The following is a 10,822-nucleotide window of genomic DNA, read 5'->3' as shown; positions in this document are numbered from 1 at the left end:
TTTTTAATGTCTTTATTTTATTTTAAGAGAGACAGAGAGTGAACAGGGGAGGGGCAGAGAGAGGGAGACACAGAACTGGAAGCAGGCTCCAGGCTGTGAGCTGTCAGCACCAGAGCCTGATGCAGGGCTCGAACCCACGGACTGTGAGATCATGACCTGAGCCAAAGCCAGCCCTTAACCCACTGAGCCACCCAGGCACCCCATGACCATAATTTATTAAATTATGAGAAAAAGAGACCCTAATCAGAAGTTCATCCCAGGAGGCACCTCAAATACCTCACTTAATATGCACTAGAGGATTTATTGATTAGAATAAGAGACTTTAAAGATAAATTTTAATTGGTGAACAAGGTGAACAAGACAGGCAGCCCATAAAAGAGGCTATTCACACACTTCTCCTGGATGAGTGGGTGTAAGAACTGGGTGACTCCATGGTCCAACACCTTCGGAGAGGCTCCTTAGGTCAGAAATTCTAGAAATCTAGAAATCTGTTGTTGCCTCCTTAGCTGCTGCCTTCCTGCGCTCCCGCAGAGCACGGTCACGTTTGCCGCGGAATGTGGATCGGCTCCTTCCCGAGAGGCGCTGGGTCCCCGGTGTGCACGCTGTGGGACTGCTTTCCTGCTGGCTTGTTCGCCCCTAAGTGTTTGTGCCCTTCTAGAACTCTGGCGCGTCTGCTTCCATTCAATATACAACTTGACACGAGCTTGCGGAGGGGAGACCAGTAGCCTTCGGCCGCCTCCAATCCTTGGAAGGACTGGATTTCTCCAGCAACCTCCCTGAGATCGCAGTCTGGTCATGTCAATTTCTCACGCCAGATTCTTCAGGGGACCCCCCTCCACTGACACCAGCCCCCACTTGCAGAGCGAACTCCCAGTGCCTAAGGTGGCACACAGATCTGACCCCACCATCCTTTTCTTCTCCTCCCCGCCCTCGCTCTCTACCTGCTTTTGCCAGACTCGGACCCCAGCATACCAACCCTTGGACCCGCCCTCCTCTTTCCCGCCTTCATACTTCGGCACACGTGCTCTTCCTCCCTGTGTGCTCTGGCCTTTGCTTCAGGAAACATGGACGGATCAGGAGCATGAAGTTGTGGCCTGGAATGGCAGCCTCTGTGTCCGGAATTTGACCTTTATTTTATGATTTTTTAAAAGTTTATTTATTTATTTTGAGACAGAGAGAGCTGCGGGGAGGGACAGAGAGAGAGGGAGAGAGAGAGAATCCCAGGCAGGCTCTGCACCATCAGCAGAGAGCCCAATATGGGGCTCAAGCTCACAAACTGCAAGATCATGACCTGAGCGGAAACCACGAGTCAGAGGCTCAACCAACTGAGCCACCCAGGCGCCTCTGGAATTTGACTTTTTTTTTTTTTTTACTATATTTTCAGCAGCTCTGAAATCATTCCGTTTGCATAGAGAGAGGGAAGAAGTAGACACACCAGGGAGAAACAGACTGCTCAGCCTTGGAGAGAGAAAGAGAGCCAGAGGGCAGCCGCATTTCTTCTTTAACCTGCCGGGTTCCTGGCTCCCTTTCTTTCTGAGAAGCAGCACCATAGCCCGTCGGTGGGGTCTGAGCCTGAGTTTGCAATGTCCTTTGCAGCTAGGTGAGTCGCGAGCAGGTTAGCAGGTTATCAGGTCTGCAGATGAACGCCTGGGGGACGAGGGGTGGCAGGGAGGACGGTGAGTGCTCGGTGGCCTCCCAGGGCCTGGGCTCTGCTTGGGGAAGAACTGGTTTAGTAATCTCACTCTAAGTAATTTGACTCTAAGTTTTGTTTAATTGCTCATCAAGAAAGGATAAATAAATATATATATTTAATATTTATTCATTTATTTTGGGAAAGAAAGAGAGAGCAAGCAAGCAGGGGAGGGGCAGAGAGAGAGAGAGAGAGAATCCCAGGCAGGCTCTGCACTGTCAGCTCAGAGCCCAGTGTGGGGCTTGAACTCAAAAACTGTGAGATCTTGACCTGAGCCGAAATCAAGAGTCAGATGCTTAACCTACTGAGCCACCTAGGTGCCCCAAGAAAGGATTGTAAAAGCTGAAATAAACCTGTTAATAATTTCCTCAAAAGGAGCACATGTAACCTCAGAAGGAAAGTCACCTAGAACAAGAACCAAAACTAGGGATATTTGGCCGGGGACACGTTAACAGCACACAAAAGGTCATGTTCCTATGACCTTGGAAAAGCATTTTCTGCTAAGATTCTTCATTTGCTGATGCTCTAACTTGAGGCTTTTCTTAGGACGTTGGCTAAAACTGGAAATGTGAGTAAGCTACACTTTGGGTTTTTAATTTAATAACAGCAGAAAGATCCAGAATAGAATCTTGCAGAAGCCAATGGCAATGTTCTTATACGGCTTGTGTTTGGTAGCTGATTTCCAATGAGACACCAAGGATGTTTGCTATCAAGCTACCCGTGAAAAAAAAATAGCCTGCACGTGAGACCAAGAGGTGTCTTATCTGATGAGGGTACCTCGCCTGTGCTGAGTCTTCTGGAAACACGACCCGGGGCCTGCAGCTGATTTGCCAAAGATGCCGAGGGGCGCAGAGCATCCCCGTCTCTGGTGATCCTGGGATCAGTTTGCAAGACTCGCTGGGCTCCTTGGGAAAGGAGGGTGGGGCGGGTACCAGGCTGGGAAACGCTCTTTGGGAACAAGGACAGGATGCAGGGAACAAGGGAAAAGATGAACCTGAACCTCAGTCTTGGTCACAGTTAACTGTCAGCCACTGGGAATCAACTTAAAACAGAAAGCAACCGGCCTCATCTGCCAAGGCCGGCAGGCAATTCTGCCCGAGCCCCGCTGGGCAGCCAGTCTTGGTCACGGTTTTCCCCGGCTCAGTCTGTAATCGAAGTTCAAGGATTCTTCTTCCTATAATAAAGTGCCATCCCCGCCCCGCCCCCCGCCCTTTACTTCTGATTTTTACCTTTTGCTTTGCAGTCTGTTAGTGTGTGCTCTGGACATAAGAAAATGCGGCTAGTTTGCACCAGCAGAATCTTTGGTTCGTTTGCAGGCATTGCAATTGATGTGAAGACTCCCAGAGGTGAAATAGAAGTCAAATGGGTTTTTTTTTGTTGTTGTTTTGTTTTTTGTTTTGTTTTAGAAAGTCCTAACTCCTTTTCTTACTCATTCTCCTAGTGAGCTGTAAGGGTTTTTTTTGTTTTGGTTTTGTTTTTGTTTTTGGAGCCTCCTGAATTCAAACTGGATAAAACTTTATTTCTTTCAAGTGTGTACCATATCCGGGACCCACATGTACCCACATGTACACGGCCTCGCTGTGAGGTTCCAATGACTATAAATAAATTCTTCCTTTATTTAAAAAATTTTTAAATGTTTTTATTTATTTCTGAGAGAGAGAGAGAGAGACAGCGAGAAAGCGACAGTGAGAGAGAGCAGGGGAGGGTCAGAGAGAGAGAAGGAGACAAGGACTCCGAAGACAAGCTCCAGGCTCTGAGCTAGCTGTCAGCACAGAGCCCGATGTGGGCCTCGAACTTACAAACTGCAAGATCATGACCTGAGCCAAAGTTGGATGCTTAACCGACTGAGCCACCCAGGCACCCCTAAATTCTTCCTCTAAATTAGTATGATTTCTAAATCAAAATGTTCTGAAGCCAACAGGAATGCTTATCTTTAGGTAAGTTAACTATAGCTCCAACAACTCCATTCGTGCTTTGATTTGTGGAGGGAAATTTCTCTTCATTGGTAACACTGGCTGGGTGTTGTGAATTTGGGAGCTTTTCCAGGCCCCTCCTGGTCAGGTTTGGGTAGAGTCTTGCTGGGGCTGGCTGTCTGGCAAAGAGAGGAACTCTAAGCATGGGGGGTCGGCATGCAGCGGTGTAGACATTGGGCAGAGAGATAAGGAGGGTCACCCAGTGGCCAAGAACTTGAACTTTGCCATAAGGCAAACCCCCGCTCTCCCAGTACATGACCTTGGAGGCATTGCTTCATGTCTCTTGGTCTTTGTTTTCTGTGTTCTCACGTGGGAAGTGAGAATGTAAAACCCAGTGTACACAACACTGTTAACAGGATTCTATGTAATAAAAGACTCAAGGGGCAATGCCCAGCAGGTAAACAGTGGCGGAGCTTGCCCACTCTGAAGGGTGGGCGAGGCTGCTAACCTGGCTCTTCTCTGGAAGATGGTGTTGTTAACACCCATTCACTGGATCCGGATCAGAACCAAGAGACCGAGGGCCACGCCTGGGCAGGGCTGGACACACAGCATGCGGCCAGCCCATCTCAGTGCCGCCTTCCTGCCTCTTTGAGAATTCAGAATGAGACGGAAGTCAGCTCAGCCTGATCCCACACAGGGAGCCACTGTATTGGGAACCCCCTAGAAGGACGGGCCACAGGACCATTTAAAACACCATTTTGCGTTCTCTTATAATGTTTTTGGCCCTGCTTGTGAGGTCAGAGCATCATGGATCCGTTCACCCTTCAATCAGTCTGCTCCCAGGCCCTGTGTTAAACACTGAAGTATAGGGGCGCCCACTGGCTCAGTCGGGAGAGCATGCGATGCTTGACCTCGGGGTTGTGAGTTCAGGACCCATGTGAGGTGTAGAGATTATGAAACAAAATAAATAAACTTTAAAAATTAAACACTGGAGCGCCCGTATGGCTCAGTCAGGTGAGCGACAAACTTCGGCTCAGATCACGATCTCACCGTTTGTGGGTTCAAGCCCTGCATTGGGTTCTGTGCTCACAGCTCAGAGCCTGGAGCCTGCTTGGAATTCTGTGTCTCCTTCTCTCTCTGCCCCTCCCCTGTTCACACTATCTCTCTCTTCTCAAAAATAAATAAATATTTTTAAAAAAGATCATGAGTAGAGCCAAAGTCTGATACTTAACAAACTGAGTCTCCTAGGTGCCCCTGTATTTATTTTTAATTTTTAAATTATTATATCCCAGGGTGCCTGGGTGGCTCAGTCTGTTAAGCGTCCGGCTTTGGCTCAGGTCATGATCTCACAGTTTATGAGTTCAAGCCCCGCATCGAGCTCTGTGCTGACAGCTCGGAGCCTGGAGCCTGCTTCGGAATCTGTGCCTCCCTCTCTCTCTGCCCCTCCCCTGCCCATGCTCTGTTTCTTACAGTCTCTCAAAAATAAATAAGTGTTAAATTTTAAAAAAACTATTATATCCCAAATTAACCTTTTTGAGTATGTACAGTGCTATGGATTTCACCACATGTACAGTTTTGTGTAGCTGTCAGGATACGGGACAATTCTATACCCCCCCCCCCCCCAGAAATCCATTCTCTGCCTCTTTGGGGTCATACCTTTCCCCACGCAAACCAGTGGTGACTCCTGATCTGCTCTCTATCACTGTGGTTTTGTGGGTTTCTTTGAAGATGTCATATAAATGGAATCATAAATTATGTAAGCTTTTGAGACTGGCTTCTCTTACTGAGCCCAACACCTTTGAGATTTCTCCAAGTGTTGTTTGTATCAGAACTTTTTCCTGTTCATTACTGGATCGTGTTCCATCATACGGACATACCACAATTTCTTTATCTACCCCATTAAAGGACACTTTCCTGAAGGACTTTTTTTTAGCTGTCAGAAGAAGAAATGGGAAGAGAGCTGACCGGGGAGGAGCCTGGTCGGATATCTATTTCAGGAAACTAAGACAGTGGTCACGAGTCCAGACTCAAAGGAGAAATTTCCAGGAGGGAGAAATGGACAAGATCTGAATGCCTAATTAGATATGAGCTCGAGGGAGAAAGAAGAGTCTGGGATGAAGCCCACGTTTCTGGTTTGGAAGACAAGCGGGACTACAAAATAGAGAATTCCAGAAGAGCGTGACCTCACTGTGGAAGGATGATGGTCTGTGAAGCACCTGATACTTAGCAGAGGCTCAAGAGAGGACCAGTGCCTGAGACCCCAAGCGTCCCTCGCACGGGGCGGACGCCACAGGTGCAAAGACAAAAGAAAGACACAGTCAGAGGCCCGGAAGAGTCAGGTGTGTGAGCAGGTCATTTTAACATCACCAGGAGAAGAGCTAAACTAGAGAGTAGGCATGGCATGGCCCGAGTTTGCAGGAAGGACTCTGGGCTCAGCCTGCCAGTCAGAGATGGCTTCCTGGAGGAGGAGGTGCTCTGATGTCAAGTCTTTCCTTTGGGGAAAACCCTATCCTCTAGATGGAACCACTCACAATGTGAATACTAACCAGGAGGGTAAACAGTTTTGCTCTTTGCCATTGGTGGATGCTCATCTGCAGTAGAGAACCAGTTCATCTAAAGCTAAGAATGAGGCTGGAAAAGTCTGGGTGGAGGACGGCATGAAAAGCCGCCCTATGGGAGCAGGGGGTGCTGAGCTCTCTAACTTGGGAAAGCTGACTCAGCAACTAGAGTCATCTGAGAGATTTAAAAAATTTTTTAAATATTTATTATTTATTTTTGAGAGAGAGAGAGAGAGAGAGAGAGAGGGAGAGGGAGGGGCTGAGAGAGGGAGACACAGAATCCGAAGCAGCCTTCTGTGCTGACAGCTCAGAGCCTGACCTCGAACCCACGAGCCATGAGGTCATGACCTGAGCTACTTAACCTACTAAGCAGTTAAAAAGCTTTTTAAAAAATTCAGACAACTGAGCCTTACCACAGACCTAAAAGCACAGATACTCTGGGCGTGACCAATGAAAACAAAACAAAGCAAAACAACAGAAAAGAACTCTCTGGATGGCTCTAATGTGGTCAGGTAAGACCCTAGATTATCAAGATGGCCGTCCGCAGAGCCCAGGAATCCCGAAAGAGACTTACCTTGATTTTTGCCACAGACACAGTGCAAATCCTCATCCTCAGAAATGCCAGCCATGGGTCATAGGGAAAGCAAGCCTATGAATGACTTAGTCCTGCTCATTCTTATTCTGGAAAAACCAACTCCAAGCACAAGCCACACTCACTAGATGTTAGTTTATAGCCAGATAACCCTACCACGTCCAATGAAATACACACATGCATGAGGATTTTAAAACACCGATAATAGCTACGCTTTTTTCGAGCTCTTACTATGTTTCAATGTCATGTACAGTTAAAAATTTTTTCATCTTTCTAACAACTCACAGAAGTAATTATGAAATAAGCCCATTGTTCCTTGTTCAAGGTTGTGCATCTCCCAGGGGCTGACCAGTCAGATTTCAAGTTTCATTCTTTCCATTATATCAAATAAACAGCCTTGAAAGATCTGTAATGAGGACCCGAGTGACCGTTCAGTAAAAGGCCAAGGGAACTAGCAAGGAAAAGCAATATGACAATGAAGTGTGTAACAAATCGGGTGGGAGAGAGAATGAAAAATAAACAAAAGAAGGAAGAGCAAATGAATAGAATTTAGGGCAAGCGTCTATTAGCAAAAGAGACGGAGGGAATCTTTTGTGAAAAATAATGAAATAGGCCCAGCATTTCCTGACCCGTGTTTTATGTGTGTTCAAGGCTGGTGTTTGTAGTTATTCTTGAACACTCTTGACCCTACCCTACATCCCAAGTCTTTTTTTTTTTTACCTTAGGGAAGCAGGTCTAAAGGAGGGTGTTGGTCGCCTCCGGCTGCCCCACTTGTCCATCAAATCCAGCCTTTGTTTCTCTCGCAGCCTCAACTCTGTCTCGGATTGTTCTAGAGTCTGAGAGCTGACAGCTGAATCCAAGTACCAGAGACACAGACCTTGACCTTAATAGCACACTGACCTACAAAATACACCACATAGAAAGAGATGAAAGTCAAGCACAAAAGAGGGAAAGGATCTGTAAAGGGGGAGAAGATGGACTGAGCTGAGCAGACTGACGAGAGAAATCTGGATTAATGGTAATTTCATTTTATTTTTAATTTTTAAAAATGTTTTATTTATTATTGAGACAGAGAGAAATGGAGCATGAGCAGGGGAAGGTCAGAGAGAGAGGGAGACACAGAATCTGAAGCAGGCTCTGGGCTCTGAGCTGTCAGCACAGAGCTCGACGTGGGGCTTGAACCCACAAACTAAGGGTAATTTTAATACAGACTGGGAAGTGTCATGGAAACAGAAGTTCATGGCCACGTTCTCTTCTTCTTCCTCTTCCTCCTCTCCCCCTCCTTCCTCCTCTTCCTCCTCCTTTTTTCCTCAACTAGGGCCAAAATAATCTGGAATTTAGTTTAGATACAAGCACTTTCCAGGGAGTAAGGTGTGTTTAACAAAGGAAAGGATTATAGACAAGGCTATACAAGCCGTCCTTCCTGCTTAATGTCAAGGCATAATTTATATTCTCAAGTGCCAACTCTATGCATGGGAGAATACTGAGCACTTCAAATAAATTTCTTACTTCATTTAATTTTTTTTCTAGAAGCTTCCTTCTTTAAACAAAATTATTTATTTTGAGAGAGAGAGTGAGCATGCACGAGCTGGGGAGGGGCAGAAAGAGTTCCAAGTAGGCTCCACGCTGTTGGTGCAGAGCCCGATGTGGGGCGCGATCCCATGAACCGTAAGATCATGACCTGAGCTGAAACCAGAGTTGTACGCGTAACTGACTGAGCCACCCAGGCTCCCCAGATCTTTTTAGAAACTTCCAAGGTGAATACTATTACCCACATTTTACAGAAGAGTCAACAGAGGCTCCTGGATGTTAAGGGACTTTCCAGGGACAGGTGTAGGGAATGGCATGGCTGGGTTTAGTCTGATTCTCTTTGATCCTAAAATACTCTTTGCCACCATATCAGCAGGACCTATGGTCTTGAAATGGGTCAGAGGAGGGATGACCAAAGCAGCAAACGAGGGGCCCACGCTGCCTTATCTTAGGGACAAGAGGGAGGAAAAGAGAAAGGAGGAAAGAATGACAGAAAGTGATGGTCTCACGGGGAACAATTCTGCAGGTCCTGCCCCCAGCTCAACTCTAAGGGAAACCTTCGCTTTTTGCCTTCAGGTAAATCCTTTCAGATTGGAGCCAGTGAGGTTAGCACTGCAGATGTGCTTTATAAGTAGGGTCTGGGGCACTGTTTTCTGCATGTGCATCCTTACTCTGAGAGAGAAAAGGGTGGGGCTCAGAGAAAGCTTCCAGGGGCCTTGCTCTAGGCCCTGAGGAAAGCAGTGAGCAGGGCAACAAAGCCCCAACCCAGTTGCCAAATGCAAGAGAAAATGGTACCAGCCAAACCAGCACATGGCATTCTCTCCTCCACAAACATTGTGAGAAAACTGGCCTATGTTCTAGAGTAGCCTTTCAATTCCCTAGGGTACTTCTTCTTTTTTTTTTCTTAGTGTTTATTTAGTTTTGAGAGGGGAAAGGGGCAGAGAGAGGAAGACACGAAATCTGAAGCAGGCTCCAGGCTCTGAGCTGTCAGCACAGGGTCTGATGCAGAGCTTGAACCCACGAGCCGTGAGATCATGACCTGAGCTGAAGTCAGACACTTAACAGACTGAGCCACCTAAGTGCCCTGCCACAGATTTTTTTCATATTGCAAATCCGGAACTCATGCACATCAAATAAGAATCCCCTCCCCACTCACTTCCCCCAGCCCTTGGAAACCACAATTCTGCTTTCTAGTTCTATGAATTCGAATACTCTACATACCATATAAATGGAATTGTACAATATTTGTCTTTTTTTGTGGTGACTGACGTATTTCATTTAGCATAATATCCTCAAGGTTCATCCATGTGGTAGCAGGTGATAGGGTTTCCTACAGTTTGAAGGCTAATACTCCACTGTGTGCGTGAGCCACAGTCCGTCCATTCGTCCATCAGTGGTTGCCTGTGCCGCCGACACCTCTTGGCTGTTGTGCGTGGTGCTGCTATGAACACGTGTGTGCAAATATCTCTTTGAGAGTCTGCTTTTAATTCTTTTGAATATATATCCAGAAGTGGGGTTGCTGGATCCTATGGTGCTTTTAGTGTTACTTTATTGAGAAACTTCCGTCCTGTTTACCATACAGGCTGTACCATTTTATAGTCCCTCCAACAGTGCATGAAGTGTTCCAACTTCTCCACATCCTTGCCTACACTTGTTTTTTTGTTTTGTTTTTCCTGAATAGTAGCCATCCTAATAGACGTGAGGTAATAATACTTCATTGTGATTTTGATTTGCATTTCTTGGATGATGACTGATGTTGAACATCTTTTCATATACCTTTTGTCATTCAAATATTATCTTTGGGAAAATGTCTATTCAAACCCTTTACCCATTTTTTTTAAAGTTAGGTTATTTAATTTTTTATTGTTGAATTGTAGGAATCCTATTTTTTTCTTAAAGTAAGCTCTTGCCCAACACGGGGCTTGAACTCCTGACCCCGAGACCAAGAGTCACGTGCTTTCCCAACTGAACCAGCCAGGCATCCCATAGGAATCCTTTATATACTGTGGATATTAACCCCTTATCAGATATATGTTTGCAAATACAGTTGTCCTTTGAACAACGCGAGGCTTAGGACCACCACCCTCGTCCTGCAGTTGAAAACACACATGTAACTTTTGACTCCCTCATAACTTAACTTCTAATAGGGAGAACCACGAGGGATCACTCTTTCCTGAGACATGCAATTTACTGGAGAGCCAGACTGCTGTCGGGAGGTGAGTAGCGTCACACTGCATTTTAAGCAGACACGTGCAAGGCTCGAGCTTCCAACAGGAGGTGGCTACCAAATTATTATAATACAGTAGCCCAGTGTGTGCTTCCGTTATTATATGCAGCTGTGACTTAATGCTGCATCTTTTTTTTTAATGTCTTTTATTTATTTTTGAGACACAGAGAGAGCGTGAGCAGGGGAGGGTCAGAGAGAGAGGGAGACACAGAATCTCAAGCAGGCTCCAGGCTCTGAGTTAGCTGTCAGCACAGAGCCCGACACAGGGCTCGAACCCACAAACCGTGAGATCATGACTTGAGCTGAAGCTGG

This window comes from Suricata suricatta, chromosome 7, assembly GCF_006229205.1.
Source record: "Suricata suricatta isolate VVHF042 chromosome 7, meerkat_22Aug2017_6uvM2_HiC, whole genome shotgun sequence".
In the NCBI taxonomy this organism is placed as follows: Eukaryota; Metazoa; Chordata; class Mammalia; order Carnivora; family Herpestidae; genus Suricata; species Suricata suricatta.
Note: the sequence above shows the minus strand (reverse complement) of the source record.